General features: G+C 43.8%; 1 protein-coding gene and 1 long non-coding RNA gene across 5 annotated transcripts in view; one reads left to right on the forward strand and one right to left on the reverse strand.

Moving 5' to 3' along the window:
• LOC141580543 (uncharacterized) overlaps window positions 1-19,046 on the reverse strand; it is a 40,310-nt gene extending 21,264 nt beyond the window's left edge. For 2 of the 3 annotated variants that reach the window (XR_012512731.1, XR_012512732.1), the window contains exons 1-2: window positions 18,704-19,046; window positions 2,818-2,990 (exon numbers count right to left, since the gene is read on the reverse strand). This is a non-coding gene — a long non-coding RNA (uncharacterized LOC141580543). The remainder of the gene's footprint in view (window positions 1-2,817; window positions 2,991-18,703) is intronic. The other variant, XR_012512733.1, reaches the window with a different exon arrangement.
• Window positions 19,047-19,147: 101 nt separating this feature from the next.
• NSMCE1 (NSE1 homolog, SMC5-SMC6 complex component) overlaps window positions 19,148-26,298 on the forward strand; it is a 38,940-nt gene continuing 31,789 nt past the window's right edge. Inside the window, exon 1 of one of the 2 annotated variants that reach the window (XM_010340810.2) lies at window positions 19,148-19,209. The gene's annotated coding sequence lies outside the window, so the exon portion shown is untranslated. The remainder of the gene's footprint in view (window positions 19,210-26,298) is intronic. The other variant, XM_039477924.2, reaches the window with a different exon arrangement.

Genomic DNA, 26,298 nt, shown 5'->3' on the forward strand with positions numbered 1-26,298 from the left:
CAAAGCCTGCCTTTTCCCAGTTCTCATGCAATCTTCTCTCTGTATCTGTTCATTCTCCGTGAAATGCTCTCTTTTGCTGATTTCCAAGATTCAATACCCACCCTCCCGGTTTCTTCTGACCTTGCTAATCACCTTCTCTCACTTCTCATCCTGCCCTCTAAATGGAATCTATCAGGTCCTCTCCTTTTTCCTCTAGCATTCTCCTTCTGGTTCTGTTCATTTATAAACTACTTTTTTCCCTTCTTGGGTACATGACCACCATCAAAGCTTCCACGATACGTAAGTGCGCTAGTCAGTGAATGTTTCCCCTGGATCTGTTCTGACAATCTGTCCAATCTCATTTCCCAGACAGAACCCTGTGAGCATTGGATGCGTGTTCTTCCAGACCTGGTACAAGCAGAGACATCATTCCATAGCATGGTGAGTTTTTTGGTTTTATTTTGTTTTGTAGTGACGTGGTCTCCCTGTGTTGCCCACGTTATTCTTGAACTCCTGGGCTCAAGCAATCCTCCCACTTTGGCCTCCCAATGTGCCGGGATTACAGGCATGAGCCGCTGCGCCCAGCCCATAGCAGGGTGCTGACGACATCTCTGTGTTGGTCATTTAAAATCTCCACATCTAGCCCTGTCCTTTCTCCCATGCCCTAGTGTTTCTTTTGTTTATTTATTTATTTTGGAGACAGGCTCTCACTCTGTCATCCAGGCTGAAGTGCAGTGGTGCGACCTTGGGTCACTGAAACCTCCACCTCCCGGGCTCAAGTGATTCCCATGCCTCAGCCTACCAAGTAGCTGGGACTACAGGCACCCGCCACCATGCCCAGCTGATTTTTGTATTTTTAGTAGAGACGGGTTTTCACCACATTGGCCAGGCTGGTCTTGAACTCCTGACCTCAGGTGATCGACCCACCTCGGCCTCCCAAAGTGCTGGGATTACAGGCGTGAGCCACCACACCTGGCCCCCTGCCCTAGTGTTTCATGACCCACACCTTGAGGGCGTTCTCTCACATCCCTTCCCCTCAGAACGCCTAAGACAAAGTCGCTGTCTACGCTGAGCTAACTTCTCCTTCTGTGCTCTCGGCCACGATGAATGGTGCCATCATCCAGTTAAGCAAGCTGGAAATGCCGTAGTCACTGTTGACTTCCCTGTCTGTCTGTCTGTCTGTCTGTCTGTCTCTCTTTCCCATTTTCGCTTGTAAAACACAGTCATAAGCAGCCATGGGCTGCGCAATCTGCTGCTTTATTTTCCAGCTTTTAGGTTTTGGGGGTACCTGTGCAGGCTTGTCACATGGGTAAATAGTATGTCGCTGAGGTTTGGGGTACAAATGACCCTATCGCCCAGGTACTGAGCATAGTTCCCAATAGAAACTCTCACTCCTCCCACCCTCCACCCTCTAGTAGTCCCTCATGCCTTTTGTTCCTGTGTTTATGACCATGTGTATCAATGTTTAGCTCCCACTTATAAGCGAGAACATGCAGTATTTGGTTTTCTGTTCGTGTTAATTCACTGAGGATAATAGTCTCCAGCTGCCTCCATATTGCTGCAAAGGATGCGATTTCATTCTTTTTTATGGCTGCATAGTATTCCACGTTGTGGCCTCCACCTCTGTGCTCATTTACACATCTGGTTTATCTCCCACTCCTCGCTGCTTCTGCCCTGCTCCAGCCCCCACCCTCCTGTCACCTGAAGTAAAGCCACATCCTCACAGCTGCTTTCCCTGTTTTTTGGTTGCCAGTGGCAGCCTCTGTCTGTCACCTACTGTGAGGTGAAAGCAACTCCATATTGGATGCTGATCCGCCATGTTGACTTCTGATTCGCCCCCCCGTTCCAGGAATGCCTCTAAGATTTCTACTTACCGTAAAGCCCGCCCTTCAGTCAAAACAAGCTTGATGCTATTGTAAACACATACTAACCATACATCCTGACCTTAGGCGATTTCCCCACAGTGGATAAGCCCTGGTGTTGGGATCTGGAAGGCAGCAGCACGGGATGCACTGTTTCTCAGCCATTGGATACACGGCTTCTGTTCACAAGTCCCCCAGTTAAATGCGTCTTCCCAGGCCAGGAGCCATGGCTCAAGCCTATAATCCCAACGCTCTGGGGGACTGTGGTAGAAGGATCACTTGAACCCAGGGCTTTGAGGCTGGTGCGAGTAACATAGGGAGACCCTGTCTCTACATCTTTTAAAAAATTAGCCAGGTGTGGTGGTGTATGATGTGTGGTCCCAGCTACTTGGGGGGCTGAGGTGGGTGGACTGCTTGAGCCCAGGAGGTTAAAGCTGTAGTGAGCTATGATCATACCACTTCACTCTAGCCTGGGTGACGGAGTAAGTCCCTGTCTCCAACAACAACAACAACAACAACAAATTTGTCTGTGAGGAACTGGCTTGGTCGGCCTCTTTCTTCAGCCTCTCAGCTTCCTCGGCCTCTGGGGTAGGTTTGTACCGACCTCTCACCGTGGATCACCTAACAGTATCATTGCACTTCTTCCCTCCTGATTAATTCAGGATGTGATGGCCCACACATGCCTGGAGAATGAATCATGGTTGACTTAAGCCAGAAATAACAATCCCACTTCCCTTTCACAGATTCTGATCTGCCCAGGCTTCACTGCAGGAACAGGTGCTGATTGTGATTCAGTTCCAGCCAAGACGTACAGGGGAAATCTGGGAAGAGGCCCATGAAGAGAAAGACCTCCTGCCCTGCCTCCTCCCAGGCACCATCATTTTCATCTGTGGCATCGAACACCTGTAAAGCCTAGCTCCAGACTTGTCTTTCCTCCAACATGACCCACGTATGCTGGCAGTCACTTCTTACCTACCATACGCTGGAGCTGGGGTTAGGGGCTTGGGAGTTCGGGGCAGTTACACCACACACCATAGCTGGTCTCCGAAGATGGCCCCAAATGAAGCCACTTTGCAGTGTTCACGTTCTTCTGCAGCCCCCTCCACTCTGAATCTATACTGGTCCTCTGAAATACGTTAACTCACAGAACTAAAAAAAAAAAAAAAAAAAAAGATGCTGTGCTATTCTGAGTCTAAGCCTGAAGAAGAAGCAGATTCTGATTTTACCATCTCAGGAGCCCTGAGCCACCACACAAGAAACCCAGCTGCCCTGAGACCACCATGTTTTGAGGAAATGTAAGCTGACCACAAGGAGAGGCCACACGGAGGAGAACTGAGATTCTCAGCCAACACAGAGAACCAAGACCCCAGTCTCATGATGTAGTTTGAGCCACTCCAACCAGCCTCCACCCACTTCTGTCCCCTGAGTTGACACCATAGGAAGCAAAGATAAGCTGGGTAAGTTGGGGGTGAAAATGTAACTGCAAATCATGTCTCCTGTTCAATCTCAATCGCCTTATCTTTTTTTTTTTTTTTTTTTTTTGACAGGGTCTCACTCTGTCACCCAGGCTGGAGTATGGTGGCAAAATCATGGCTCGCTGTAGTCTCAACCTCCCCAGGCTCAGGCAAGCCTCCCACCTCTGCCTCCCGAGTAGCTGGTACTATAGGCATGCACCACCATGCCTAGCTAATTTTTACATTTTTTGTAGATATGGGATCTCCCTGTGTTGCCCACACTGGAATCAAACTCCTGGGCTCAAGGGATCCTCCGGCCTCAGCCTCCCACAGTGCGGGGAATACAGATATGAGCCGCTGTGCCCAGCCAGCCTTCTCTTTCTTGCAAATGACTGCACAAAAGTGTAAATTTACTTTGCCTACACGGGCCTCTCAGCCTGCATTACCTTTCCTCTGCAACAGTTATCCCATCCTCCAAGGCTCATCCAGAAAGCCCCCACTTCTATAAACCTTCCAGATGATGTCAACTCTGAAGAGTGGGTACTTGGCCCAGCTCTGCAGCAAGTGTGTGCTTTTGCTCACCATGCACCCACCCTCCCTTTCTTATTGTAACAGCACTCTACTTTTGTTTAGATGAATTATCCTAACTTGTGTCTGGACATAGAACCTTCCTGCCTGAGCCAATCAGTTGCATCCTCTGTCTCTGTCTCTCTGTCTCTCTGTGTCTCTCCTCTCTCTCTCTCTCTCTCTCTCTCCCCTGTCACTTTTTCTCCAATACAAATCCTGACGGGGTGACAGACAGCTGAAAATGGATGACAGCCTGGCTAGACCTCCCTCAGCTGCTGCTGACAAGGTCTCCCGAGTTCTCTGGTCCACGTTCAGTCCCAGATATGAGGTTCTAGCATTTTCACTTGCATCTACGAGCCGCCTTAGAGCAGAGATAGTAATGTTTGCCAGGGATTCCATTGTTCCCTTTCATTTCCCAGCGTTCTGGCAGTTAGAGAAGACCCCGTGACTAGTTCTGACCAGTGATCCTAGAGTAGAAAGGACACATGTCACTTTCAGGCTGAGGCAGTAAAAACCCCCTGTGCAAACCCCTAGTCTCTTTCTTCCCTTACCACGATCACACCAATGAGGCTTCATGTTTCAGGGGTGCAGACACCAGATGGTGGAACCTCCATCAGTCTGAGTGAGTGGAGGGCAGAGCCTCTTGCTGACCCACATGGGATAGGTTGCATGACTTAAAAATTATAATTTGGGGAATGTCTGTTATAGCAGCATGACCTAGCCTGTCCGGAATAATATACACCAGTACCCTTCCTTCTCTTCCAATAAACCCCCTTTTCTTTTGCTTAAATTATCACATCAGTTTCTCGTATCTAAACTAGCTAAATGACAAACTAACAGCATTTAGCAATATCCTTCTTTCTCTTTTCTTCCTTTTTCTTTCCTTTCCCTTCCCCTTTCCCTCCCGCTCTCCCTTCCTCTCTCCTCTCTCTCTCCCTTTCCTTCCTTCCCTTCCTCCCTCCCTCCTTCCTTTCTTTCTAAATTCTTTCTTCTTCCTTTTTCTTTCTTTCTTCTTCCTTTCTCTCTCTCTCTCTTTCTTTCTTTCTTTCTCTTTTTCCAACAGGGTCTCACTCTGTCACCCTGGCTGTGTAGTGGCTCCGTCTGTGACTCACTGCAGCCTTGAACTCTGCAGTGGACTCAAGCAATCCTCCTACCTCAGCCTCCCCAGTAGCTGGGACCACAGGCGTGAGCCACCACATCTGGCTAATTTTGGTATTTTTAGTAGAGACAGGGTTTCACCATGTTGCCCAGGCTGATCTCGAACTCCTAGGCTCAAGTGAACCTCCTGCCTCAGTCTCTCAAAGTGCTGGGATTACAGGGGTGAGCCATTGCGCCCGGCCAGCAGTTTCTTTGTTGATGACACTTACTGATGTATATGTGTCTTACTTTTTCTTACCAGCTGAGATCAACCTGACCTTAGTCTCCTGACTATGGAGATTCATCTTTGCACCTTACCGCACTGCTGGATACTTACAAGCCTCTTGAGAAGATTCATGAGGATGAATGCAAAAACTGAATGAAAATGAAGTTTTTGGTTTGTTTTTAAGAGATGAGATCTCTCTTTGTCAGCCAGGCTGGAGTGCAGTGGTGTGATCAAAGCTCACTGCAGCCTTGAACTCCTGGACTCAACCGATCCTCCCACCTTAGCCTCCCAGTAGCTAGGACTACAAGAATTGAATTCATTTGTTAAACCAATGTTTTCATTCACTCTATCAAATAGTATCAAGGGCCTTATATGTATTCAGCAGTGTATACTACCACCATACCCAGCTAACTTACATTTTCTGTAGGGATGGGGTCTTACTGTGTTGCCCAGGCTGGTCTTAAACTCCTGGACCCATGTGAGCCTCCCACCCCAGCCTCCCAAAGTGCTGGGATTATAGACATGAGCCACTGTGCCTGGCTGAAAATGAAAAATGTGGTGAGTCAACTAGTTACTCCCTTTTCAACTGTGGTTTTCTAATCCGTTTTCAAGTGAGGTTTTTTGTTTTTGTCGTTTTTTTCAGATGGAGTCTTGCTCTGTCGCCCAGGCTGGAGTGCAGTGGGGCAATCTTGGCTCACTGCAACCTCTGCTTCCTGGGTTCAAGAGATTCTCCTGCCTTAGCTTCCTGAGTGCCTGGGGTTACAGGCATGTGCCACCATGCCCAACTAACTTTTGTATTTTTAGTAGAGGCCTGTTTTTGCCATGTTGGCCAGGCTGGTCTCAAACTCCTGACCTCAGGTGATCCGCCCACTTCGGCCTCTCAAAGTGCTGGGATTACCGACATGAGCCACCGTGCCCGACCTCAAGTGAGTTTTAATTTAAAGAGATTTAAAAATATAATTGTACCTCAATTTTTATGATGGTGGGTGGCACATATATATAATATCTACATGTTTCAATCAAATTATGGTCATAACTTCAAAAAATCTTATACAATGGCAAAGAGGAAAATACTCTGGAAACATCAGAACAGCAACAGTATTCACTAAGCTCTTTATCTGCAATAGACACTCTACGTAGGGTTTTTGCTGTTTCATCCTCCAACCACACTGCACCCCTAATCCTGGTGTCTAAATCGTATTGAAGACAAAAGCACCAGCGGCAATTTAGAGCTATTTGTTTATTGCTCCCAAAGGAATAAAGAATTTACAAATCAAAAAAAAAAGGGGACTCAAAGAAGCTGGTAGATTAATAAAGAACCACAGAGAAGAGGAAATTCTCCACTTTCGTCCATTTAAAAAGAAACACAACGGTTGGATGTTCACAACTGTAATCCCAACACTTCGGGGGGCCGAGGTGGGAGGATCATTTGAGGTGAAGAGTTTGAGACCTGCCTCGGCAGCAAAGTGACATCCAATCTCTACAGAAAATAAAAAATTAGCTGGGTGTGGTGGTGTGCCCCTGTACTCCCAGATACTCGGGAGGCTGAGGCAGGAGGACCACTTGTGCCCAGGAGTTTGAAGTTGCTGTGACCTAAAATCATGCCACTGTACTCTAGCATGGATGATAGAGTGAGACCCTATCTCTTAAAAAAATTCATTTTTTAAATCGCGCACGGTGGCTCACGCCTATAATCCCAGCACTTTGGGAGGCTGAGGCAGGCTGATCACCTGAGGTTGGGAGTTGGGAGACCAGCCTGACCAACATGGAGAAACCCATCTCTACTAAAAATACCAAAACAGCTGGGCATGGTGGCGGGTGCCTGTAATCCCAGCTACTCAAGAGGCTGAGGCAGGAGAATCTCTTGAACCTGGGAGGCAGAGGTTGCAGTGAGCCTAGATCGCGCCATCGCACTCCGGCCTGAGCAAAAAGAGTGAAACTCCGTCTCAAAACCAAACCAAACCAAAACAAAAAGGTCTCAAAAAAATTCATTTTTTTAAATTCAATTTTTGCATTCGTCCTATCAAATAGTATCAAGGGCCTTATAAGTATTCAGCAGTGTATACCAACTTGGGTGAAAGTGTCTCCAAAAAAAAAAAAGAAAACGAAACACATGCGAAGTGGAAATGACTTACAACCTACTCCCAGTGAGAGACAGAGAGAGAGAGAGAGAGAAGACAGATAAATGTTACTGTTGGAATAATCTTTAAGAGCACGTGGTGCAGGATAAGAGAAAGAATCTACATGTGTTACAGACCAGGGCTTCTCAAACATTCACCTGCTCAGAATTCACCTGTAGATCTTGCTAAAATGCAGATTCTGCTTTAGTATGTTGGGACAGGCCTCAGCCAATGCCTTAGACGTCTCAAGCCCCCGGGGATACCGAGGCTGCTGGAAGAGCAAGTGTAGACAACTGCTTGTGGGATCAGAAGAGCCAACCCAGTTCAAGACCTCTTCAAAAGCTTGGCTTGGGGATTTTTATGAGCTTGCCCTGAGTTCAGGCTTTGATCAGTTCTATTTGAAAGTCCGTTAGGAAGGCCAGGTGCGGTGGCCTCCCAGCACTTTGGGAGGCCAAGGCAGGAGGATCACCTGAGGTCAGGAGTTTGAGACCAGCCTGACCATCTTGGAGAAACCTCGTCTTTACTAAAAATATGAAATTAGCCAGATGTGGTGGCTCCTGCCTGTAATCCCAGCTACTTGGGAGGCTGAGGCAAGAGAATCGCTTGAACCTGGGAGGCAGAAATTGTCGTGAGACAAGATCATGCCATTGCACTCCAGCCTGGGCAACAAGAGTGAAACTTGGTCTCAAAAAAAATACGTCAGTTAGGAAATCACTGTTACCTTGTATCTTATCTGGAAATCACTTCTCTGGTAGCTTCACTATCTTTTTTAGAGAAAGAATCAAGAACATAGACACAAGTGAAACAGAGCTGAAAAATGAGAGCAAGTATAACAAGTTGTATACACTAAAACTTCTGTGCTTTACTGACACTTAATTTTATTTCTTTTCTCTTTTTTTTTTTTTTAAGACTGAGTTTTGTTCGTTCCCCAGGCTGGAGTACAATGGCGAGATCTTGGTTCACTGCAACCTCCGCCCCCTGGGTTCAGGAGATTCTCCTCCCTCAGCCTCCCAAGCAGCTGGGATTACAGGTGCCCACCACCACATCCCACTAATATTTTTGTATTTTTTAGTAGAGATGTTGCCCACGCTGGTCTTGAACTCCAGATCTCAGGTGACCCACCCACCTTGGCCTCCCAAAGTGCTGGGATTACAGGCGTGAGCCACTGTGCCTGGCCTTGGCCACTTTTCTCACAAAACTGGCTATGTGTTTGCTCAGGTTAGAGGACATTAGAAGAAGAGATTATAAGTGATTAGGACTTCTGGTAGCCTGACAGAGGGGAAGAGATGGAAATAACATGAAAAGCTGACCCTAGAACTAAAAATCCACCACTGTCTTGGGGTATTGTAACTGTCCTCAAGGTGTATATAATTTATTTAATTCAAAAAAATTTTTTTTGAGACAGAGTCTCACTTGTGGCCCAGGCTGGAGTGCAGCGGCGCCATTTTGGCTCACTGCAACCTCTGCCTCCTGGGTTCAAGTGATTCTCTTGCCTCAGCCTCCTAAGTAGGTGAGATTACAGGCACGCCCCACCACGCCGGGCTAATTTTTGTATTTTTAGTAGAGACAGGGTTTGCCACGTTGGCCAGGCTGGTCTCGAACTCCTGACCTCAAACGATCTGCCCACTTAGGCCTCCCAAAGTGCTGGGATTACAGACATGAGCCACTGAACCCGGCCCTCAAAAATACCTTGTACTCATCAAGAAAGGTCATCATGTGTTTCAGATGGCAGAGAGATATATTTTTGAATAATTAACATAGAAAATAGAAAAAGAATCTTTAAAAAAATGTTGGTACTTGAAGGGATATTCTAGTTATATGAAACAATTCTGGGCCAGGTGTGGTGGCTCAGACCTGTAATCCCAGCACTTTGGAAGGCCAAGGCAGGAAGACTGCTTGAGCCCAGGAGTTTGAGAACAGCCTGGGTAACATAGCAAAATCCCACTTCTACTAAAAATAAAAATTAAAAAAAAAGCCAGGCATAGTGGCTCATGCCTGTGGTCCCAGCTACTTGGGAGGGTGAGGCAGGAAGATTGTTTGAGTCCGAGAGGCTGAGGCTGCAGTGAGCCTTGATCGTGCCACTGTGCTCTAGCCTGGGTGACAGAGCAAGACCCCGTCTCAAAAAAAAAAAAAAAAAAAAAAAAAGAATAATGTTTTAAAAACCTTATGTGTAACAATTCTCAGAAGATGTTGGTAAATATGGCTATAACTATATCCCAATCATATGTATGTAGACTATTATATATATTCTCTATTTTCTTATACCTAAAATCTTTATGATCAAATAGACTCAGTTATTTTGAAAAATAGTATCTGATTATAAAATAAGACATTTTTGGAGAAAAGTTGGAAAATACAAGAAAATAATAAAAACAGTTTATATGCACTGTTAATATTCTGGTGTGTTCTTTCAGTTTTCTCTCAATATATCCTGAATTATTTTTTTCTGACATCATGTATTCTTTGAAAATACAGTTTTTAGGCTACATAAGATTCCACAGAATTGTTACTTACACCAATCATTCTTTTATGACATTGGAGACATTTAAGTTGTTTCCATCTACCCCTAATATAATTAAGTCTCTCACACACTTCCTTGTACATTAACTTTTGTGAGCATCTCTGATTATTTCCCCAGATAGATTCCCAGAAGTGTGTCAAAGAACACAGACGTGGCTGAGTCGTAATGAGTACAGCGAAATTGCCCTGTAGAGAGACTGAACTGTCTACACTGCCTCTAACAATGTACGTATTTCTCATTCTAGCATCTGAGCTTTCTGCTTTTCTGCTGCTTTTAATTTTAGTAAATTTTTTTTTTTGTTGTTGTTTTGTTTTTTGAGATGGAGTCTCACTCTGTCGCCCAGGCCATCTCAGCTCACTGCAACCTCTGTCTGCCTCCCTGGTTCAAGCAATTCTCCTGCCTAAGCCTCCTGAGTAGCTGGGATTACAGACATGCGCCATCACGCCCAGCTAATTTTTGTATTTTAACTAGAGACGGGGTTGCGCCACGTTGGTCAGGCTGGTCTTGAACTCCTGACCTTGTGATCCACCCTCTCAGCCTCCCAAAGTGCTGGGATTACAGGCGTGAGCCACCTCGCCTGGCAAGTAATCATTTTTAAAGTTGACCTTTGGGGATTGTCACCATTCCTTTTAAGAGTCATGAGTACAGGGCGATCATTTTCCCTTTTTCCCCCTACCAGCTTGTACATATCACCTCTACTAGATCAAACTTAAAATTTCTGGGTTTTTTCTTTTTTTGAGACAGAGTCTTACTCTGTCGCCCAGGCTGGAGTGCAGTGGCATGATCTCAGCTCACTGCAACCTCTGGCTCCTGGGTTCAACTGATTCTCCTGCCTCAGCCTCCCAAGTAGCTGAGATTATAGGCGCATGCTGCCATGCCTGGCTAACTTCGTATTTTTAGTAGAGCCAGGGTTTCACCACGTTGGCCAGGCTGGTCTCAAACTCCTGAACTCACATGATCTACTGCCTCAGCCTCCCAAAGTGTTGGGATTACAGGCATGAGCCACTGCATCTGGCTTAAACTTAAAATTTCATGAATCCAAAATTATGTATCTATCACACTGCTGGGCTTTATATATGTATAAAGATGTAGTAACCAGATACTGATGAAGATGATGGTGAAGAGGGCTTGACCTGGGCTGTGGAAAACCGGGCCTCTAGTCTGTCTCCCTCTCCGTTCACTGCCATGTACTTTTCAAAAATATGCTTTTAATTCTTTTTCCATATTTTCACTCTTCCTGTTAGAAATTTGTTTTTAAATGCAGAAGAGTAAAAGTGAAAAAAAAAAAGGACAGTTGTCCGTTTTTCCACCATTCAACATGAAGCACTGTTAACAACTTGGCATATTTGACCTGATCCCCCTTTTAAAGACAATATTTGAAAAATTCAATTTTCAAATCTTTTCAATCCTTAAATTCATTGCTATATGAATTCATAGTTTTATTATTTTAGTTAAAAATGAGAATATTCCAGGCCGGGAGCGGTGGTTCATGCCTACAATTTAACTGCTTTGAGAGGCTGAGGTGGGCGGATTACTTGAAGTCTGGAGTTCGAAACCAGCCTGGCCAACATGGTGAAACCCCATCTCTACTAAAAATACAAAAATTAGCTAGGTGTGGTGGCGTGCACCTGCAGTCCCAGTTTCTTGGGAGGCTGAGGCAGGAGAATCTCTTGAACCCAGGAGGCAGAGGTTGCAGTGAGCTGAGACCATGCCACTGCACTTCAGCCTGGGCGACAGAGCAAGACTCCATCTCAAAATAAATGAATAACTACAAATAAAATTAGAATATTTCAAAGAAACCTCAATATTTCTTTACTCTTTTCTCACATCCCAATCTTCTTTTCTCCTTCCTAGAGGCCCTCTAGTTTGAGTTTTATAACAATATTTTCAATTCTTAAATAGAAAATAATTTTATATGCATATACTTATCTATTGGCAAATTGTAATACTGCCATTTTGCTTGGCTCCAAATTTGCATAAATAGTGATCCTGCTGTATCATCTTTATATCTTGCTTCGTTCCCACTCTGTGCTTTCAGGATTCATTCATGTAGACACTTGTGCGTTAATTCATTCCTTTTCATGTTATATGACCTCCATGGCACATGACTATTTTGCTTTCTGATTTCCTTAGTAATGGCTCTTTAGGAAGTTTCATTTTTTTCCCACCACATTGTTGCAGCAAATCTCAAGCACACAAGGGAGATTTTCTTCAGTTAAATTCCTAGAAGTGGAATTGCTAGATAAGCTTTTTCAATTTCAGTCACACCAAATACCTCTCCAGAGGGGCTATATATAACATTTACAGCCCCACCATATACGTACAAGAATGCTGGGCTCTTTTTACCCTTGGCCACACTTTGTCATTCTTATAGGGGAAAAGTTGGTTTCTTTTTCTTGCTTTTACTTCCAACTAATAGTGAGGTTAAACATCTGTCCATATATATGTATATATCAATATATTATATATATTTTATAAATATATGTATTTTATATTTATCTCAATATATAGATATCTATAAAATCTATCTATCATCTATCTATATTTTTTTTAAATACAGAGTCTAGCTCCATCACCCAGGCTGGAGGGCAGTGGCATGATCTTGGCTCAATGCAACCTCTGCCTCCTGGGTTCAAATGATTCTCTGTCCTCAGCCTCCCAAGTAGTTGGGACTACAGGCACCTGCCACCACGTCTGGCTAGTTTTTGTATTTTTAGTAGAGATGGGGTTTCAACATGTTGGCCAGCCTTGTCTCAAACTCCTGACCTGCCTCCCAATGTCCTGGGATTAGAGGTCTGAGCCACTGCACCTGGCCCCCACATACGTTTTAGCCATGTGAATTTTCTCTTTTGGAAGAGATGTGCTTTCGATACACCAGTAGACCGAATTTTTTTTTGGATGCATATCTGTGATATAGATGAGCCTGACATTTTCTTTAATTTTGCTGTTCTGTTTTTGGTACTGAAATTAGACTAGTCTCATAAAATATGTTGAATTCAGCTTTCTCAATCTTGTCCATATTCCACTGAATTTTGCATAATACAGTCTTTTTGTGTGTGCTGATCATGCCAGTAAGACTTTCTTGTCCCGGACATTTCAGGAGGTGGAGCAGATCCCGGACTTCCAGTTTAATTTCATTAGTGATCATTACTCTTAAAGACTAAAATCACAATTACTTTTGCACCAACCTAATACTTTTCTTCTTGCGCCAAGTTTTGTAATCTGTATTTTTGTTAAAAATTACCTCTTTTCTAATTTTTCAAATGTATTGGCATAAAGTTCGTAGTATACTTTTGTGCTTTCTAAAGTTTTTACTTTATCTGGTATGTATTGTTCGCCATTTATCATATTGTTTGGACCATTCTCTTGATCATTCTTACATGAAGTTTTTCTATTTTGTTAGTCGTTAATAGAACACATTTTGGTTTCTATAATCAACTTCATTTTCTTTTGTTCTTTGTTTTACTCATTTCTGCTTTTTCATTCTTATTTCCTTCCTTCTGCTTTTTGGGTTTGTGTGGTTGTTATTTTCTACCTTTTAACAATTGGCTCCTTTACATTTTTTCTTACTTTGTAAGAAGTATACTTAAAGCAATTAATCCCCCATTATTATTATTATTACTGAGATGGAGTCTTGCTCTGTTGTCCAGGCTGGAGTGCGGTGGTGCCATCTCAGCTCACTGCAGCCTCTGCCTCCCAGGTTCAAGCGGTTCTTCTGTCTCAGCCTCCCAAGTAGCTGGGACAGGCCCCCACCCCCACGCCTGGCTAATTTTTGTATTGTTAGTAGAGACGGGGTTTCGCCACGTTGGCCAGGCTGGTCTCGAACTCCTGACCTCAGGTGATCTGCCCGCTTCAGCCTCTCAAAGTGCTAGGATTACAAGCGTGAGCTACCACGCCTGGCTAATGATTTAGTTGGATCGCACATGTTTTGTTACGTCAGGTTTTCATTGTCATTTATTTTTAAATATTTTAAAATTTCCATATTAGTTTATTAGTTTTTTTCTTAATCTGAATGTTTTTAGTGTCTAAACATGTGTTCTTTTTCTTTTAAAAATCTAAAAAAATCTCAAAAAAATGATAAAATATTTCAACGCATAAAAAGGTCTAAAAAATATAATGCCTGTGTATGTAGCCCTGTACTTAACTCCTGACTTAAGAAATAAAACTCAAATGTATGCTTATAATTTTTAATTTTAATTTTTTTGAGACGGAGTTTTGCTTTTGTCACCCAGGCTAGAGTGCAATGGTATGATCTCAGCTTACTGCAACCTCCGCCTCCCGGGTTGAAGCGATTCTCCGCCCTCAGCCTCCTAAGTAGCTGGGATTACAGGTGCCTGCCACCATGCCCAGCTAATTTTTTGTATTTTTAGTAGGGACTGGGTTTCATCATGTTGGCCAGGGTGGTCTCAAACTCCTGACCTCAGGTAATCCACCTGCCTCGGCCTCCCAAAGTGCAAGGATTACAGCTGTGAGCCACTGCACCCAGCCAATTTTTAATTTTTGAAAATTTGTAAGTAATAGATGTACCTGGTTTAAAAAAAAAAAGTTCATTCTGACTTCCTGGCCCTTTCCTCAGAAGCAACTGCAGTAACTAATTTAAGGTGTATCGCATCTCCACCTTTTTGGCTCTCTTTTTGTTGTTGATGTTTAATTTTACCGCATTGTGGTTCATGAATGTGGTCTATAGATTCTCTGGAATTCACCGAGGCTTCCTTTTTGGCCCAGTACATAGTCAATTTCTGTTAAGAATAGATATACCAAAGTTTTTTTTTTTTTTTTTCCTAAAATACAAGCCTGATCGCATCGCTTACTTTTCATAAGCTTCTGTGGTCTTCTGGTGAAAAGAACAACGCCCTCAGTGCATTATTTATCCCGAAGCTTCCTCTCTAGCCAAGGCCTTGGCCACCTGCCTTGTGTTCAACAAATTGATGTACTCATAGCTCTCATGCATTGTAGGGTCAGCTTTGAGAAGAACAGTTTGAACTATCAGAGCTGTCCAGGAACAGAGAATCTAAGTCTGGCACTTCAAACATTCTTAGAAATACTCACGGAGCCCAGTAGGGAAGGGGCCATCCTCTGAGACATACTGAGGCAGGACTGCCACCCGGTAAAGGACCACTTTGCATGGTGAACTCCGATCCTTACTCACCACTTGCTCCTGCTGAACCAGATTCACCTCACAGAGGCCTCTGGTTGCTGTGCCCCTTCCATTTTAATTTTAATTGTTGCCAGATCCATAGCAGATCAGTTGCAAGTAGCATTATTCAGTCACTCTGCCTTCTATGAATCAGTTGCTTATCCCCAGCCCACTTTAGCATGAATCCAGGCTGAGCTTCTGCTGTGAAGCACCCAGGATGGGGATGGGGGCGTTGAGGGAGGGATCAGATTATCATCGCTACACATTTCTGGGTTTCAACCTCAGCTAGAAGCTCATCTCTGCACTGTCATCAGCATCTCTTCCAAATCTTTTGACTCGTTCCCCTGAAATCCCTTAGCATCTCCTTAGCACCTCCTGACCTTTTTTTGGAATAGGTTGGCATGCAGTGGCACCATCCCTCAAATGTAACCTCAACTGCAGCCTCAACCTTCTGGGCTCGCCCCCCCAGGCTCAAGCTGTCCTCCCACCTCAGCCTCCCAGGGAGCTGGGACTACAGACACATGCCACCACACTCAGCTAATTTTTAAATTTTTTTGTAGAGACGAGGTCTTGCCGTGTTGCCCAGCCTGGTCTCGAACTCCTGAACCCAAGCAATCCTCCTACTTCAGCCTCCTGAAATGCTGGGAATACTGGTGTGAGCCACCGTGCCAGGCCCTCTTCAGCTCTTTTATTCAGCAGAATGATACTGTTTGCTACTTTATGGAGAAAACAGAAAACATCAGGAGTGAGCGTTTAACTCCTGACGTCAAGTGATCCGCCTGCCATGGCCTCCCAAAGTGCTGGGATTACAGGTGAGAGCTATCACACCTGGCTGTCTGTTTTCATTGTATGGATTATTATCTCTGCTCTCGAGTCTTCAAGTCTTCTCTTCCCAAGCCACACTTCCCAAAAGAGCAGTCAGCATTCCCTCTCCACTTCCTCAGCTTCCGTTCTTCACTCTTGAAGTTCAGTCTGGCTTCCTCTCCTCTCTATTAAGATCGCCTTTGTTGGTCATCAAATTCTCAATCAGCGGTGCATCTTTCTCGACCTCTCCAGAGCATTTACAATTCTGACCACAGCCTCCTTCTCAAAAGCCTCTCTTCCTAGGTGCCTCTGATGCCACTTTCACAGCATGTGGTTCATGAATGTTGTCTATAGATTCTTGAGAATTTCTTGAAACTTCCTTTGTGGCCCAGTAGTCAATTTCTGTAAATGTTGCAAGCATGTTTGTAAAGAACAGATATACCCAAGTTCTTTTTCTAAAATACAAACCTTCTCTCATTTCTTCCTGGTCTTCCATCACTTCCGTGGTCTTCAAGTGAAAGACCAACCCCCTCAGTCCTGAATCTTTCTTTTCTATTTTTTTTTCTTGACCCTTTGATCTTGAAAGGCGGGTGTTCCCAGCATTTTCTATTCTTTTATTTCATCCCCTTTTATGCTTCATGAAAGGGGATGGCCTCTCCCAAGCTCTGAGCAAGTACTGCCATGGTAGGAGGCGGGCACACTGCTGACAGAGTTCCCCACTTTTCCAGAGTAGCTAGATTCAGATAGAGTAGGGATTTCTTTTTTTTTTTCTTTTCTTTCTTTCTTTCTTTCTTTCTTTTTTTTTTCTTTTTTTTGAGTCAGAGACTCACTCTGTTGCCAGGCTTGAGTGCAGTGGCACCATCTCAGCTCACTGCAACCTCTGCCTCCCAGGTTCAAGCGATTCTTCTGCCTCAGCCTCCCAAGTAGCTGAGACTACAGGCGTGTGCCACCATGCCCGGCTAAGTTTTGTATTTTTAGTAGAGGCAAGCTGGAGGCTGCAAGATTCCGACTCTCCACAAATTGCTTCTGGGAATAACATCACTGTTGTAAAACCTAAAATCAGTGCTTGAGATATTTTGCAGACCCTGTGTTCTGATGCACCAGCTGACGCCACCCAGCCCTGTAATCTGGCTCATCTGGTCTTATGGCCCTAACCCAGGAACTGACTCAGTGCAAGAGGACAGCTTTGACGCCTTTCATCTGTGATCCAACCAATCCACACTCCCTCACCCCTAGCCCCCTACCCACCAAATTATCCTCAAAAACCCTGCGTTTCCAGGGAGAGTGGTTTGAGTAATAATAAAACCATGGTCTCCTGTACAGCTGGCCCTGTGTGAATTAAATTCGAAATTCTCTATTGCAATTCCCCTGTCTTGATAAATTGGTTCTGTCTAGGCAGCAGGCATGGAGAACCCATTGAGTGCTCATAAAATGGCAGAATATTTGCATAAAACCTATGCAAATCCTCCATTATATTGAAAATCATATTTAAATTACTTATAGTACCTAATAGAATGTAAATGCTATGTAAATAGTTGCTATGCTGTATTGCTTTTAGAATTTGTATTATTGTTGAACAAGACAAATATTGTTAACTATGTATAACATTAAATATGTATAAAATACAACGTTTTTTATTGTTTTCCCTCACAAATATTATCCATCTACAGTTGGTTCATTCTGTAGATGGGGAACCTGTAGACATGGAGGGCTGTCTGTACTTTGTCTTGTGACTCAGAGCTACTGAGTTTAAGGCCCAGGATTCCATGTTGACCATTCAGTTCCAAAGCTCAAGCTTTATTTTATTTTATTTTTTTGTCTGAGATGGAGTCTCGCTCTGTTGCCCATGCTGGAGTGCAGTGGCACGATCTCCGCTTACTGCAACCTCTGCCTCCCGGGTTCAAGCAATTCTCCTGCCTCAGCCTCCTGAGTAGCTGGGATTACAGGCACGTGCCACCGCGCCTGGCTGATTTTCGTATTTTTGGCAGACATGGGGTTTCACCATGTTGGTCAGGCTGATCTCAAATTCCCAACCTCGTGATCTGCCTGCCTTGGCCTCCCAAAGTGCTGGGATTACGGGGGAGAGCCACCGCGCCGGGACAGCTTAAGCTTTTAATCACCACACACTGCTGCTTTCCCACTCGGCAGATGAAACTGAAGTCCAGAGAGGTTAAGAGGCTGTCCAAGATCACAGTGGTGGTAAGTGACCAAGCCCGGATTTGAGCTACCCTCTCAGAGACAGACACCTGTAGGTGCTACTGTTCTATATTAGTTACCTGTCTCCCTTGCTAGGCTGCATCCCTAGCTCTCAGACTAGGGATAGAATACAAACGTTTGGAAAATTAATGTCTTGAAGATTCAAAGCAGACCATTCACTTCCATGAATAATTTCACTTACTTTCTCACAACAATCCCTAGGTAAGATAATAACATTTAATCAGCACTCCCCTGTGACACTTTTCAATGGCTATGCTAAGCACCTGATACAGGTATTGTTATCTCTTGCAAATCTCACCAACAGTATTTTGCAAGGACTAGTATCCCCATTTAATGGAAAAGGAAACGGGCTTAACGGCTCAGTGACTTGCCCAAACCCCTGCAACTAGCACGTGGCAGAGCCAGGATTCCAGCTCAGGATATATTATGACCACAGAGTACACTTTCTTTTTCTTTCTTTCTTTTTTTTTTTTTCCAGTAGAAGTCTTGCTCTGTCACCAAGGCTGGAGTGCTGTGGTCGGATCTGGCTCACTACAACTTCTGCCTCTCGGGTTCAAGCGATTCTACTGCCTCAGCCTCCTGAGTAGCTGGGATTACAGGCACACACCACTACGCCCCGTGAATTTTTAGTAGAGACAGGGTTTTACCATGTTGGCCAGGATGGTCTCGAACTACTGACCTCAAGCGATCATCCCGCCTTGGCCTCCCAAAGTGCTGGGATACAGGTGTGAGCCACCGCACCCGGCCCAGAGTCCACAGTTTTGACGTCGAGGCCACACTGTCAGTTCCGCAGATGGGGAAACTGAGGCCCGTGCAGGGCACTACATTGTGCCGGAGGAATCGTAGCCATTATGGGAAGCACGGGCTGCATGGAGGTTCTTCCTCTTTGGTCGGGGCAGTCATTGAGGTGCAGGAAGCGGAGGACGACAGGTGGAAGCCCTTCCCATTATTAAGGATCAGGAGCCGCGCGGGAATCTGCGTAATTTGGGATTTAACCCCCGGGGCGGAAACAGCCGGGCACCGGCGCGAGGGGAGAACCGGAAGTGCGTCACCCCATGGGCGGGAGAATCAGCTGCAGGCCACCAATGGGAGCGCCGCGTTCGCGTTGGCCCCGCCCCGAAGGAAGAGGAGTCCGCCTGGCAGCAGCGGCAGCTAGCGCAGTTCGGGCTGCGCCTGGGCGCGCTGGTGGGTATTGCGGGGCGCGAAGGGCTGCAGGGGAAACAGGGACTTCGAGGAAGGCGAGGGGAGGACGGAAGGTGGGGTGGGCGGGACAGGCAGTGGGGTCCGGCCCCGGCGTCGGCCCCTGCGGGCTGTGAAACTCGAGGACGGGGTCTTGGGGTTTCTCCCTTTCCTGATGGGGAAACTGAGGCCCAGAGAGGGGCCGCAGAGGGCCGCGGACTGGGATCTCCTCCCGCAACACACAAGCAGGCGTCTAAAAATCGTACTATTAAGTGAAAAATATTTTTAATTGTAATTAAGTACGATTTAACAGGTAAAGATAGTTTTCGTCGTCATAGGTGAAGAAGCAAAACAGGAAATTTGATTCAAACTGTGGTTACGTCTGCGTGGCCTTTGCAGACCACCCTCTCTGTTCGTCCCGCCGCCCTCCCTGCTCCGCTCTGTTTTGTAAGTTTCTTACTTGGTACAAGTCCACAGACCCTTGTGTTAAAGCCCCGAGGCCAGATGCTTTTAGAATCAAGGATTTCTGGGAGTTTGGAAAGGTGGTGCATACGTTCTACGTTCGGTTCCACCCTCTGCGGGGGCTGGAGCAGCGGTTTATAATCAAATACACCACTCTCTCCGCAACTGAAGATATGCATATATTTACACTGCTGGGATAAATAACCATAGATAGCCTCCCCTTAAGTTAGGTCAAGTTTTCCAACTTAAGAAACAAGTTTTGGTATTCAGATTTTTTTTTTTTTTTTTTTTTTTCCCCCTGCATCTGATCATCCATTAGTATTCAGACCTTTTTAGATTTGAGGATTGCAGATGAGGGGGACCCGGATCGTAGTTGTTCTGTTCACTCACCGTTCTCGCTCTCGGTGGATTGAGAGTGTCTTGAGAACAGGAACCGCGCTTTTGTATGGTCACGTCTGTCTCTGCCGCCAACTCTTGTACGTCACCTTGTGTCCCCTTAGCCTCAGTTTCCTCATCTGTAAGATGGGGTTAGTGATCCTTTGCTCAGAAGGGTGTTCTGGTTAGGGTTAAATGAGGTCGAGCATGTGAAGGACTAGAACTGTGTTAGCACCCGCAAGAATTGTATGACTGAGATTTACTTATTCCACAAACGTTTCTATTTTAAAATTATTAGATTTAAATAAGTAAATTTCTTTATTAAATAAATAAATTTCAAAGTAATAGATGTATTTCTTAAAATGTGGGTGATAGGAATTTCAAAGATTTAGGTAATGCTTCAAAAGCCTTAGAATAAGAAAGTTGTTTTTACATTAGTTTATCTATATGTCTGAACTCTTGAAACTTACAGCTAAAAGGCTAGGATTTGTTTGCAGGTTGCAGAGAGATAATTCTGCTCTAAATTGTCTAAAACAAAAACAAACCCTGCCAATCTAGGTTACACATGAGGTTAAAACCCATTTTTCTCTCATGTTTTCCCCCTTTTTTCTTTTGCTGTCCACATTGTACCGTTATTTTATGAGCCCCAGTTTTCTGGGCTTAAAAAAAAAAGATTCATTTCCAAACGTTGAATTTAGGGAGCTTTTGTTCTTGGATAAAAAGGGATAAACTGTATTTTTTTAATCTGTTTATCTGGGAAAATACATTGAAATCATGCTGCTGAGCCTCTAGCTTATTTGATGTTTTGTTTCAGTATTCTTTTATCATAAATTTTTAGCATTTAAAAATTTACTGATGTATATTTAAAGTCAATAAACTTTTAATTAATCAAAATACATACATATATATATGTATATATTTTTTGAGATGGAGTCCTGCTCTGTCATCCAGGCTGGAGTTCAGCGGCTCACTGCAACCTCTAGCTCCTGGATTTAAGCGGTTCTCCTGCCTCAGCCTCCTGAGTAGCTGGGATTACAGGCATGCGCCGCCATGCCCAGCTAATTTTTGTGTAAAATAAATTGACTTAAGTAGGTAATACGTATCTATGGCTAATCCCGCCCCTTTCCCCACAGTCTCTCCTCATAGAGACAAGGGACATTACATGCATAAACAAGCTTATGCTTTTCTTTCTTCTCCTACTTTTCCGCCTCTTTTCCACTAAATTATAGTGTTATCCTATACTGTACTCATTCTCATTTACATTTATTTTGGCTGTTATTTAACGTATTCACATTAATTTTCTTTTTGTAGCGAGTGGATCTTGCTTTGTTGCCCAGGCTGGTCTTAAACTCCTGGCCTCAAGTGATCCTCTTGCCTTGACCTCCTAAAGTATTGAGATGACAGGTGTGAATCACCATGCCCAGCCCATCACATTTAAAAACATTGTATGTAACATCCCTATACAGTTGTGTGGGTCTGAAGAACAAAAATAAAATGAACACTCATGTACCTGCCACCAAGTTAAGAAATAGACGTTTTCATATCCCCAGACCCCCCACTGAATCCTTTCTTCCGTCCTCAAAGATAATCACCGCCCTGAATATTGTTTTGCTTTGTGGCTTTTACGATGTATGCATTGATCTCTAATGAATATAATGTATGCTTTTGCTGAATTTTTGTTTTATATAATAGGATCCTAAAATATATTTTGGGTGAGTGACTTGCTTGCTGCATGTGACATTGTCTTTCGGAGAAGGACCTGTGTTGAGGAGGGGAGCTTTATCTTCACTGCTGATTTGAATTCTCTAGGGTGATGATACTGTTTTAATGTAGTTCTTCAGTTGGTGGGCATTTACATTGTTGCCAGACTTGTTATTAGGTGGTGCTTCTGTAAAAATACATTTCCTAGGGCAAATGTGGACGTTTCTGTAAGGCATATACCTAAGACATAGTAGTTTTCTGGGGATATGCCAATTCGCTAGTAATATCAACTGTTCATCTGAAATAGTTACGAGAATTTATACCCAGCCGGGTGTGGTGGCTCACACCTGTAATCCCAGGATTTTTGGGAGGCCGAGGCGGGAGGATCCATTGACCCCTCAAGGTTAAGGCTGCGGTTCGCGTTCGCCGCGCCCCAAAGGAAGAAGGGTCCGCGTTGCAGGCGTCGCTGCTAGCGCAGTCTGGGGCTGTGCTTGGGCGCCCTGGTGGGTGACGAAGGGCGCGAGGGGCTAGAGAGGAAAGAAGGACTTTGAGGAAGGCGTCGGGAGGACGGAGGATGGGGTGGGCGAGGCAGGCAGTGGGGTCCAGCCCCGGGGTCAGTCCCTGTGGGCTGTGAGACTCTGGGATGGGGTGGGGGGGAGTGGGGGAGCCTTGGGTTTTCCCCTTTCCTGATGGGGAAACTGAGGCCCAGAGAGGGGCCGCAGAGGGATCTCCTCCCGCAACACTGCGTCACTTCATTCCAGCCTGGGCAATACTGTGTCTCACAAAAAAAAAAAAAAAAAAAAAAAAAAAAAAAAAAAAAGAATTTGTACTCTTCTAGCAGCAGATGAAAATTTCAGCCTCAGCCATTCTTTTAACATTTTTGTCTGGTGGTGGCTAAGACGTGGCTTCACTGTGGTTTTAATCATCATTTGTCTGATAACATCAAGATTGAGCATCTTTTTTTTTTTTGTATTTATTCATCATTTATGCACCCTCTTCTTGTAAATTTCTGTTGCCCATTTTTCTTTGACAGTTGTGTTTTCCATCCTGATTTGTAGGAATTCCTTATGCATTCTGAATGTGAATCTCTTGTATTGTATAGCTTATGTTTGTTTCAAATACCTTCCAGTTTGTACTCCCTAACCTCCACCTTTCTGGCATTTTTGGTAAATAGAGGTTCTTAATTTTAACGCAATTCAAATTTATCAGTACATTCCTTTATGACTGTACTTTTTGTATCTCTTAAAGAAACTCTTCCCTACCCTCAGGTGATATATGTATTCTCTATATTATCTAAACGTTTTATAGTTTTTTTCTTTATTATGACCTTATCCCTTCAGAATTGATTTTTGTGTATAGTGTGAGGTAAGAATCAACTTTTATTCATTTTTTTCACATACAGATAACAAGTTTTCCTGGCACGTTTTATTGTAAAGATTGCTTTAATCCACCATCAAGTATCTGTATACAAATACCTTCCTGTTTCTGAGTTCTCTCTTCTGTTCCACTGATTGGTCTTATTTGTCTGTCTCTGGACCATTACCATACTTTATTCATTACTCTAGCTTTATAAGAAATGTTTTGTTTTTAGGCAGGATCTCACTCTGTCACCCTGGCTGGAGTGCAGTGGTGAAATCATGACTCACTGTAGCCCTGACATCTTGAGCTGAAGCAGTCCTCCCACCCCGATATCACAAGTAGCGGGGACTACCGGCGGGCACTGTCCTGCCCAGTGATTTTTTTTTTTTAATTTGTATTTTTAGTAGAGACAGGGTCTCACCGTATTGCCCAGGCTGGTGTTGCACTCTTGGGCTCAAGTCATCTGCCCACCTGAGCCTCCCAAAGTGTTGGGATTACAGGCACACACACTACCACCCCTATCCGATAGGGGAAGTCTTTATAGCTGGTAGGACAAGTCCTGCCTTTATCTTCTCCCAGAATGTCTTTTCTGTTTTGCCTTTGTGTTTTCTATGTAAATTTTTAGAATCATCTCGTCAAATCACATACACACGTACACAAAGCCTGTTGGGATTTTGATTGCAATTGCTTTGATTCAGTTGGGTCAGTTTGGTTTTTAAAGTGATTACTGTCAGTATTTCATTTTTCCGTATGATGTTTGCTGCAGGTTTTTTACATAGATGTCACTTAGTAGATAAAGGATGTTTTCTTCAATTCCAAATTTGTTTTTGGTATAAATACGTGTTGAATTTTATCAGTTGCATATTTTGCATTTATTAAGATGATCATGTGCTTTTTTAAAAAAAAAAACTTTTATTTTAGATTTGGCAGTACATGTGAAGGTTTGTTAGATAGGCAAACTCATGTCATGGAGTTTGTTGTACAGCTCATTTCATCACCCAGGAATTAAGCCCAGTATGCAGTAGTTATAGTTTTTCTGCTCTTCTTCCTCCCACCCTCCACCCTCAAGTAGACCACAGTGTCGTTTCCTTCTTTGTATTCATAAGTTTTCATCATTTAACTTCCACTTATAAGTGAGAACATGCGGTATATGGTTTTCTGTTCCTGTGTTAGCTTACAGAGGGTAATAGTCTTCATTTTCATTCATGTTCCCGCCAAAGACATTATCTCATTCTTTTTTGTGGCTGCATAGTATTCCATGGTGTATATATACATTTTCTGGATAAAGAAAATGTGTATACACATTTTCTTTATCCAGTAGTCTGTCATTGATGGGCATTTAGGTTGATTCCATGTCTGCTATTGTGAATAGTGCTGCAATGAACATTCCCGTGCATGTGTCTTCATGGGAGAATATTTATATTTCTCTGGTATATACCCAGTAACGGGGATGCTGGGCCAAATGGTAGTTCTGCTTTTAGCTCTTTGAGGAATCACCACACTGCTTTCCACAACGGTTCAGCTAATTTATACTCCCACCAACAGTTTCTAAGGGTTCCCTTTTCTCTGCAACCTCGCCAGCATCTGTTGGTTCTTGACATTTTGATAATCACCATTCTGACTGATGTGAGATGGTATCTCATTGTGGTTTCGGTTTGCATTTCTCTAATGATCAGTGATACTGAGCTTTGTTTTTTCATATGCTTCTTGGCCTCATGTATGTCTTCTTTTTAAAAGTGTTCTTTGCCCAGTTTTTAATGGGGTTGTTTTTCTTTTGTAAATTTAAGTTCCTTCTGGATGCTGGATATTTAGATCTTTGTCAGATGCATAGTTAGCAAATATTTTCTCCCATTCTGTAGGTTGTCTGTTTATTGGTAGTTTCTGCTGTGCAGAGTTCTTAAGTTTAATCAGATCCTATTTGTCAATTTCTGCTTTCATTGTGATCGTTTTTGGTATCTTTGTTGTGAAATCTTTGCCCTTTGCGACGTTCAGGATTTTATAGGTTTTAGGTCTTGCATTTGTCTTTAATCCATCTCGAGTTGATTTTTGTATGTGCCGTAAGGAAGTCATCACAAGGCTATTAGAACATTAATCCTAGTGATTGCTCACCTCCCATTTATGTTATTTTTGTGTCTTTTAATTTTTAAAAAACCTCATTCTTTTTGCTGTTGTATTAAAGACTTTTTTTTTTTTTTAAAGATAGAAGCGTTTCTTCAGATTTTTACCATTTTATACAAGGAACTTGGATTTAACCACATATTTACCAAAGTTTTTTGCTCTTTATTCTGCCCTGCATTTTAGACCTTCCAGCGTGCCTCACTTTCTTTCTTCCTGAACTAGGTGCTTTGGAATTTCCTTTAGGGAGCGTCTCCTCACTTGCTCCTTCAGTTTTTCATTGTTTGGAAATGTTTTGTCTTACTCTCAGTCTTTTTTTTTTTTTTTAATTGCATTTTATGTTTTGGGGTACATGTGAAGAACATGCAAGATAGTTGCAAAGGTACACACATGGCAGTGTGGTTTGCTGCCTTCCTTCTCAACCTATATCTGACATTTCTCCCCATGCTATCTCTCCCCACCTCCCCACCCCCGCGTCCCTTTCCCCATTTTCCCCCGACAGACCCCAGTGTGTGATGCTCCCCTCCCCGTGTCCATGTGTTCTCATTGTTCAACACCCGCCTATGAGTGAGAACATGCGGTGTTTGATTTTCTGCTCTTGTGTCAGTTTGCTGAGAATGATGGTTTCCAGGTTCATCCATGTCCCTACAAAGGACACGAACTCATCGTTTTTGATGGTTGCATAATATTCCATGGTGGATATATACCACATTTTCCCTGTCCAGTCTATCATTAATGGGCATTTGGGTTGGTTCCAGGTCTTTGCTATTGTAAGCAGTGCTGCTATGAACATTTGTGTGCATGTGTCCTTATAGTCTTTAGCTGGTTAGAGAATTCTCTGTTGAGACGCCCCCCTGCCAGCAGAGGAGATGTTTTTCCGCTGTGACTGACTTCCATAGTTGCCACTGTGACGTCAGCTGTCAGTGGAATTATTCTCTTTAGAAGTCATCTCACTTTCTCTTTGATTGCTTTTAATCTATGGTATTGTGTACTTTTACTAGGATGTACCTAGGTGGGTATTTTAGAGTTTATTCTGCTTGAGATTTGATAGGATCACCACGGCCATGATTCATGTCATTTGTC

This window comes from Saimiri boliviensis, chromosome 12 (genome assembly GCF_048565385.1).
Source record: "Saimiri boliviensis isolate mSaiBol1 chromosome 12, mSaiBol1.pri, whole genome shotgun sequence".
NCBI lineage: Eukaryota > Metazoa > Chordata > Mammalia > Primates > Cebidae > Saimiri > Saimiri boliviensis.